The sequence below is a fragment of the Myotis brandtii genome, unplaced genomic scaffold (assembly GCF_000412655.1).
Source record: "Myotis brandtii unplaced genomic scaffold, ASM41265v1 scaffold203, whole genome shotgun sequence".
Lineage (NCBI taxonomy): Eukaryota > Metazoa > Chordata > Mammalia > Chiroptera > Vespertilionidae > Myotis > Myotis brandtii.
In genome coordinates this window covers 881,877-891,532 of record NW_005357559.1, presented here as the reverse complement: position 1 = coordinate 891,532, position 9,656 = coordinate 881,877, and positions in this window count along the sequence as shown.

Below are 9,656 nucleotides of genomic sequence, written 5' to 3'. Positions count from 1 at the left end.
CATTGGAGTTCAAGCCTGCAACCCGAGCATGTGCCATCACCAGAAATCAAACTGTGACCTCCTGGTTCATGGGTTGATGCTCAACCACTGAGCCACAACGGCCAGGCAAGAAAGATGTATTTATCATAAACAAAATAGCTTGGTTTCTTGAACATTGAAAGCCTCCAACTAGTTGAAAATGGATGAAGAAATGTGTTTTCCCTTATTTCCACTTTAGAATGACATCTTCCAGAAGAATTATCCTAATTTCCATTTATTTAAATTGAGGAGTTTAGCTTAAAATTCCCAGAAATATAAAATAAACCAATGAAGGATGTATCCACCCCTTTATATCTTAGGTAATTAATTACATAACCATCTGTGAAAACTTGAAGTTATCAACATTTTTACTAAAGCAGCACCATGAAGATTAGAATTGCATGTACTTTCACTCCTCATAAAGCAGCTTTGGCAAGTTAAATCTTTCAAGGTAGACATACATTTTCAGGAAAGCTGATAACTGCAGTGACATAAAAATGTTTTCAGTTATTCATTCAGAAAATGAATCGCACTGGTGGTATTATCATATAAATGCATACATTGTTGTTGCATCCATTGCTGTGTTATCAAGGCATTTATAACTGGTTATATGTGTGAAAAAGAGGACCTACTCTAGCAGTGTATGTGTGTGCATGCACATGTTTGTTTCTTGTGTACACTAAAATATTCTGATGAGTTAGATTTTATACAGACAATGATAACCTGGAAGACAGCCAGATAGAGAATGGAGAATACTTGGCTTAGGAAATTGAAAACCTGTAAGTTAGCCATGATTCTGACATTGATCTTATATATCAGTGATGGCGAACCTTTTGAGCTCGGCGTGTCAGCATTTTGAAAAACCCTAACTTAACTCTGGTGCCGTGTCACATATAGAAATTTTTTGATATTTGCAACCATAATAAAACAAAGATTTATATTTTTGATATTTATTTTATATATTTAAATGCCATTTAACAAAGAAAAATCAACCAAAAAAATGAGTTCACATGTCACCTCTAACATGCGTGTCATAGGTTCGCCATCACTGTTATATATGGTCTTAGACAAGATCCCTAGACTTTTAAGGACCTTAATTTCTTAATTTCCTTATCCATAAAATGAAGGCAATAATATTTGGCTTCCCATCTTTTCAGGGATATTGCGAGGGTCAAATAAGGTTATACATGTAAAAGTGTTTTTAACCATGCCATCTTAAAGAAAGTTTTTCTAAAGTATACTTACCAGCAGTGATGGATGAGCAAATAGAGTACTGTCAACATAAATTGCAGTTGAAGATTGGCAATTGTTATTTACTTTGCAGGCAACATCTCCACAAGACTATCTATCTTAAGTGTGGTTCCCTGAAAGTAGTGCTTGGGATAGAGATTCTCATTTGAGTGATTTATTAAGTGAGAGTGGAAAGCAGGATCAACAAAGCAGTGGCTTCAATTGAGGTTTAGCCTTAGACTGGAGTATAAATGGCACCACAAAACTTACTCCCTTGGAAGCAAGGAGTCTCACCTTTCCTACCTTTATATTAGTCAGTGATTGGTGGTGGGCCACCCCCAGGGTTGGACACAACCTCAAGGGCAGTTCTCAACTACCTCAGTGATAGTTCATGCTAAGGAGACTTACACCTAATAAGACAATTTTTAGGAGTAGGGTACGCCCAGGAGCTATTAGCAGCCAACCCTCACAGCCATTAAGCATGAGGTCACCTGACTGCTAAGGGGGATGTGGGTGGACCACCAGCAGTCTCTACTCCATGGACCCAGGCCATTGTACCCCAGACAACACACAGGTCATAAGTAGTAGCTTGTTCTTGCCCTACAGGTATATCAGTTTTCCTCAGAGATTTATCAGAATACATGATAAATCAGGGTCACTCCAGACAGGGATGCTTCCTGAATGGTGAAGTGGTCAAGATCCCTATAGATAAAATCATGCAAAGAATCAAAGGACTGTTTGTTCTGTAAGTGAACATGCTTAGATGTTCTTTGTTATTGTGGAGGGGAAAAATACCCTCCCAAATGTGGCCTAACATGTGTCAGAGATTACACTCATTTTCTCAGAAGCCATATCTAGAATAGCAGCCATAATTATAACTATCAATTAAGTTTAAATCACTGTCTGTTATGCTCCATGCCCCACCCATCTCCTGCTCTGATCATAATCAACTATTTGTATAAATTCATATTACTGAATCTTTCAGATACTTTTGGTGACAGTAATTTCTGTGATCCTCTCAAAAATATGGCTTTGCCTTTACTACTTTAATAATATAAAATTTCATTGGTTTTTATTATTCCAATGGGGGAGGGGGCTTTAGGGATTTCCATATTAGTCTCTCTAAGATGGAATGGGATAAAGTTAATCCTGCCACAAGAACTCCCTAAATCAGCAATTTTCAGCATTTTTCATCTCATGGCACACATAAACGACTAAAATTCGGAGGCACACCAAAAATATATTTTTTCCAATCTGAAAAAAATAGGTATAATTGTTATTCATTCAAACAGGATGGCTATTATTGTATTGGCTGTTGTCATCTTTTTACAGTCTAAGGCAGTGGTCGGCAAACTGTGGCTCACGAGCCACATGCGGCTCTTTGGCCCCTTGAGTGTGGCTCTTCATAAGCCTTAGGAGTACCCTAATTAAGTTAATAACAATGTACCTACCTATATAGTTTAAGTTTAAAAAATTTGACTCTCAAAAGAAATTTCAATCGTTGTATTGTTGATATTTGGCTCTGTTGACTAATGAGTTTGCCGACCACTGGTCTTAGGGAAAAGAGGTCAGTGCCCCTAAATCAGTGGTTCTCAACCTGTGGGTCGCGACCCCTTTGGGGGTCAAACGACCCTTTCACAGGGGTCACCTAAATACATCCTGCCTATCAGATATTTACATTATGATTCATAACAGTAGCAAAATTACAGTTATGAAGTAGCAATGAAAATAATTTTATGGTTGGGGGTCACCACAACATGAGGAACTGTATTAAAGGGTCGCAGCATTAGGAAGGTTGAGAACCACTGCCCTAAATAGTCAGGTATCTCATGTCTTAAAAATTCTTGCAGCACAATCCTTGATAATCATTGTCCTAACCCCCTTTCTAGTTTTTACTTTACTCTATGGAATTTATTATTACTCAATGTTGTTGTTTTGAGTCTACTTATTGTTTGTTTCCACCCACAAAATTCTAAGCTAATTGAAGGCAGAGATCATTGTTTTATTCACTGCAGTTTTTTCAGCACCTAGGAGAGGTTTGGACACAGATTAGGCATTTAATAAATATATGATGAATCCGTTCCTTAAGATATATTTCATGAAGAGATGTCAGTTATTTAGCATGGACTAGCTTTGAGCAGGCTTCAGGCAGCAACCAAGGAATAAATAATTGAAAGCCATCAGCCTTTTAAGCTCTGACATCATCACCTGAAAATTTTTAAGTGCATACATATCAATACTTTCAGCACAATCTAAATTTATAGTTTTCCATATTGTTCTACAATGACAATCATTTTCCTTATAGACTCTCCAGAATTAAACAGACATAATAAATAAAGTGTTAATTTTTGTGGTGTTACATAACCTCCCAACCTCTCCCCACTCCCCCAGGTTTTACTTTATATTTGGTCTCTAGGACTTACTAAAATTTCACTCTACATGTCTGTAGTCAATGAAGAGAAATAGAGATGGGTTTAGTGCACTCTCTTTACATAGTGAATCTCTCAGAAAGAGTATCACATAGTCTTCAAAATGGCCAAAACAGCTTTATTTGGCAAAAAACAAACAAACAAAAAACATTTCAGCTGACATGAAAGGGTTAGGTGATGGGGCACTGAAGGCTTTGGAAATATTTAGAATCTTTCAAATTTCTCTAATCTTTTCATTTCAATTATTGAGAAGGATGTTTCACTGTTTTCTTATAAATGCCCTGTAAATTTAAGTGAAATTTAAGTTCTCCATATGTAAGGTCAAACTTTGCATTTGTTTTATAGCTATCTTAACCAAGTCACTATAGTATAGGTGATATGTAAACACAATGGTTGAAAGTCCATAAGCTTCAATCTTTATGTGCTGTACATTTAAGAATATGAGATTGCCATTCCTTCTAAGCTGTCTCAACACTATTGGAAGTAGACCTACCCACCACCGCTAGAGTACACTACAGTCCTTATTTTCCCCATACATTTTGAGGACTATTCTCCAAAGCTTTGAGTTCATTGGATACTTCATACTGGTCTCCACAATTGATAATTTTATCGGCTATCTTTCCATTGCATTCTAAGGCCAGACTCATTTAGAGCTATTAAATTTTCACTGTCTTCATCCTAAGTGGACCAGATAACTAACCACAGATTTAATCATTTTTTTTCTTAGTTTTGGCACCTCTAATGACTCCTGGTGCTGATACCAATTTTTCTTGGTCATCATTCTTGGTAGTTTATAATAAAGAACTTTTATCTTTAACTTAAGTAGAAAATAAGTGTGAAATAACACTAAGTGTCACATGAAATTAATTAGAAGGCTGGAGAATTGGTTCAGGCTTGCCATGTGAACATTTATGACAGTCTACCTACCAAACCAGTCTACAACTTTCAACCTGGGCATTTGGAACAATGGTGCTAGACTCAGTTGGATCTGAGCATAGACTACCATGTCATTGAATTTTTAGTTGTACCACTGATTCCATTCAACATCATGTCTTGTATAACCTTATGCCATTGTGTCAAGTTCTCAAGTTTTAAAATCTTAGAGGGAACATCCAGATGACCTTGTACTTTTACTTCCAGGCACTGGGGAAATGTGTTATCTTCCTCAGTTGACTTCTGTAGGAGATAAACTTTGCCTCTGCCTGTCCTGGAATTCCTGCACAAATAGTAAGAGATCCAATGTGACAAAATCTAAAAAAAATCATCCTGGTAAATGCTGAAGCTGAGTGTCAAAGAAGTTAAAAGACTTCATCACGGTAAAGCAGATAATGTATATGACATAGGTGAAGGCTAACGTCCAGAGAGCTCAGGTTTCCTGATTTCTAGTCATGATCATGTTACTAATTTTGGTCATCTCTTTATGTTTGGCTAAGCTAACAAAGGAATAGGTTAACAAACCTTCCCATGATGCATCTACAGGAAGGTTGCCCCCTATAACTGTGGCCAACCATGGCAATGCAAAGTATTTAAAAATTTTTACCTGAAACAGTTTCACATTTCTGAGTCTCAGTTTATCTAACATTGCATTCATAAGCTCTATTTGCCAGCTTAATCAAAGCATGCAGTATAACACTCTATATTAATAGCTGGAAACATTTTTAACCATATTTGTAATAGTGTCAACAGGAATGGTTTGTAATATAGGTCTATGCATTAAATCAATACTCAGTTTGGTATGCTTGCTAACAAATATTAAAATGTTTACATGTGACCATCCTCAAGTTGCTTATGTGTCTTTCTGTTTTCTCCTCTACCTTTCCAAGAAGGATCCATCACTTAAAGGAGTAGCAATTAGTCAGCAAGGATTCTCCATAACCCTTCTCCAATGCAATGACCAGTGTCCATTCTAATTGGTATATGCCTAGCAGACTGTTCAACAATTTGAATATTACCTACTTTCTCTCTCTCTCTCTCTCTCTCTCTCTCTCTCTCTCTCTCTCATATGTGTATATAACCTATCATTTTCAATTCATAATGTAGAATTTGGAGAATTAAAATAGCAATTCATTTGAAGAGTAATTGGCTTAGGGATTCTATTTTTCTTTTTCTCTTTGGATGAATTTTATAGTGTTGACTATTTGAATTGACCTGATTAGTTTTCTAATTGCTTCAATTGGCCCCACTCAACCAAAATAAAAATAAAACAAAAACCACTATTAATTTGTTTTTCTTATGGAGGAATGTGAAGATTATTGAATTGTGAGCCTTGTGGAGGAATGTGAAGATTGTTCAGTTGTGAGCCTTGTGGAGGACTATGATAGTATAATTCTTACAAATAGTGGTCCCTGAACAATATCCTTTCAATGCAAAGCTATATGCACCTATTTTCAGAATGATTTTATTGAGTTAGTCACAGCAAGTTAAAGGACATCTGCTGTTAGTAACCACAGCTTTCTGTTGTGGGCAGTAAAGTGCATCACTAATGACACACATGGCATCATGTTCCCTGATTCTGGCAGAGCAGGGGCATAATAAAGTGTCCTTACATGTCCTGAGCCTTTCATTTGCATGTGGACTCTAAATACATCTCTGTATCTAGCTCCATCCAGTTTCCAGGAACAGATTGGTCCATTCGTGAAATAGGTAGCTGCCTATATTAGTATTATTAAGGTGGAGGGCTATACATACCTACATATCTCTTCATTTGGCCACTAAACCTGAATTTTCTGTTAGATTACCAAGACTGAATATATTAAAATATTCAAAATAAAATAAATCTCTTTTGACTCCGCCAGACCTTGGAGACTTTATGGAAGATATTATCAATAGCAATCATTTATCATCATTTGAATTATATTCTTGGTAAAATCACAGTCACTGGTGTCAAACAAGCTTTATAGAACTTGGCCAATATGACAATCTACTGGGAGGCAAATATTTAATGGATTAGTTTTTATACTACACACCCTAACTTCTTTACCTATCTCTCTGACAATTATTTATTAGTTGCTCTCTATGGTCCTGGAAATTGTGAATGCAGATATTAATCCACTAATGGGGGAACGTGGAGCAAGGTAGAAGACTAAGAAGCCCCAGGCTCTCATTCCTCCATGGAAACATGAAAAACTATAGACTAGCTAATGTAATTTTGTAGAAGCCCTAGAAATCAATCAGGGGTCAGCAGAAGCCGAGTAAGCACCCAATCAAGAAAGGGTCACATGAAGAGCAGTGGGAAATTTTGTGGCGTATTTACTCACTGTGCCCAGCCCTGTATGTTTACAGCATGAGTATGCAAAAGAGTTTATTCTTGTGTAATTATTATTGTGTTATTTTCCATACAAACAACTGTAAACCTACTTTTAACCCACCTTATATCTATTGTCTATATCTATCTATCATCTATCTATCTATCTATCTATCTATCTATCTATCTTCAGAAGTTTCTTTCTTTATCTAATGTAATCTTGCATCTTTCTGTATAGTTCAGACTCTATTGAGTAAGAAACATACTCTTCAGAAGACCTGAAATATTTCTTCTTCGCCTAGGAAACAACTGCCCTTTGATACTAAAGAATGACCTGTGCACATCATTAGAGAAACTCCCAGATCAGTTTATTGATGATTTTTTGTAATTAGGATTGAAAACACAGCCTTCCCCAAGGGTCATTACTATGCTGCCTAGGCATTGCTTTCACTTGGATTGGATTTTTTTTTTTAATGTGGCAGGAGGTGACTGGGAAGGAGTTAGGACTATTTTGCTCTTGTAAGAGCATTAATTTGCTACCAGTGACATATGGTTCTCTAATCCACTTCCCTTTGTTTTAGAATGTGGATAATACACTAGAAATATCAAGAAACAATAAAGTTATCTTCCCGTTTTCATTTTCTTATTACACTTGCAAGATACAAGTACATTAATCCTTAAGATCTTAGAGGGAAAGCAGGGAGGGGTGGTGGGAAGAGATTAACCAAAGAACTTATATGCATATATGCATGACTCATGGACACAGAGAGTAAAGTGGTGTAGACCTGGGGGGGGGCGCAGGTGTGGGGTGAAGGGGATGAAGGGATGAATGGGGGAAAAAGGGGACAATTATAATACTTCCAACAATAAAGATAAATGTTTTCAAAAGTATAAAAATATTAAAGAACTGCAAAAAAGATAGCAATAACTAGTGTTAAATATGCAACATCCATGGGATTCATTTGTGGTATATAAAATTTATATTTGATTTTTTTCTTTAACTTACATTTGGCAGGTAAATTCTAGAAACTCTAGACTCTATAATCCATGTTTGGGAAAAAATACATCCCTGGGACTCTTCAAAAACTTTCTAGTGATGTTCCTTTTTCTGTATTTGTATGGCCATCAATGTACAAGTTAAATTGTACACATGCTAACAGTTTCCCTTCATACATATATTTATTATTTCCTCATTCTCCTCCTTAAGCCAAAGTAAAAGAGGCTGCAACTTGGTAGAAATTTAATAAATACTTCATATAATAAAGAAGTTACTTCCAAAGGTATTTTAAATATTAGTATTTTAAAAACCAATACTTTTGATTCTTGTTTAAATACAACTGGAAATATTTAAGGAATTTATATTTCTCTTCTGAAGTATCATATTGTGTCAATACTTCATTATTTAGTGTTGCATCCTCTAGGTAAGCAAGTGTTTCCCAAACTCAGTTGAGCATTAGGATCATTAAGAGAAAAATTAAAATATATTAAACTGAATCCAGATTCAAGGAGAATGAAGTACAGAAATCAGAAATTTGCATACTAAAATTAGATGATTCTAACATGTAATCAAGTTTGGAAATCACTCTAGTAAGTAATTTTTAAATATATTTCTCTTTTTATTTCAACCTACTGATTTTATATAATTTCCACATTGTAAAAATTCAACATACCAGGTCATTGAGACAAGATAGGAAATAATTTTTAGTATAAGCTGATTATTTGTAAATTAGGTGAATACAAAATCATGGCCTGGCTGTGCTGAAAGTAGAGTCAAGGGGTATTTTAAATTAGGGGTTCATTCATCCAACAGATATTTATAAAGTTTCTACTATGAGCCTAATTCTTTCCCAGTCATTGCAGATTGTTCAGTAAAATAAAACAGACCCCCCCAAAACACACACACACACACACAAAAAAAATACAAACAAACAAAAAAAAAACAACCCTTCTCCTTGAAAGGAACACACACACACACACACACACACACAAAAAAAAATACAAACAAACAAACAAAAAAAACAACCCTTCTCCTTGAAAGGAACAGGGCTCTTTGGGTATATCCTGGGTGGGCTTTCCCCAGAAGGGAGACCCAGAGACAATGATTTGAGTAACGTAGGTTATTCTATATAAAACCAGTGAAAGGCTAATATGTAAATTGTCCCCTCGACAGGGAGTTCAACCAGGGGGTGAGGCCAGCCACCCCCACCCTGATCGGGAGTGGGACTGGCCGCGAACCACCCAGTCCCCTTTCCCCAGTTGGCCCACCCGATCAGTCCAGTCAGGGCAGGCTGGCTGGACTCCACCCATGCACGAATTCATGCACCGGGCCTATAGTTTAGAAGATAATCTCAGAAGGCTCCGGTAGGTGAATGGGGAAGTGAGGACGGGATTGTAAGGAAGCCTAGCATGGGTGCCTAGGAGAAGCTGAAGCTCAGTTCCCTGGGGAAACTCTGGAAGATAGTATGAATCAGTGTTATCTCACCCAAAGTTGCTGGGGTATTTGTTCCCCAACTCTACCTACTCCCAGTACTGCTACCATTTGGGGTTAGAAAGAAACCAGGCACTAGCTGTAGGCACTGGCGGTAGGATTCTGTAGGCGTGACAGGAATGGGGAATGCTGAGGAAGAATGGGCAAGGCTCTGACATCATCTACTCTAGTGGGATACAGACAAAAATAAAAGAGTACTGGGTAGGTTGTGCTGTGGTGAGTACTATGGAGAAATATAAAGCATGAA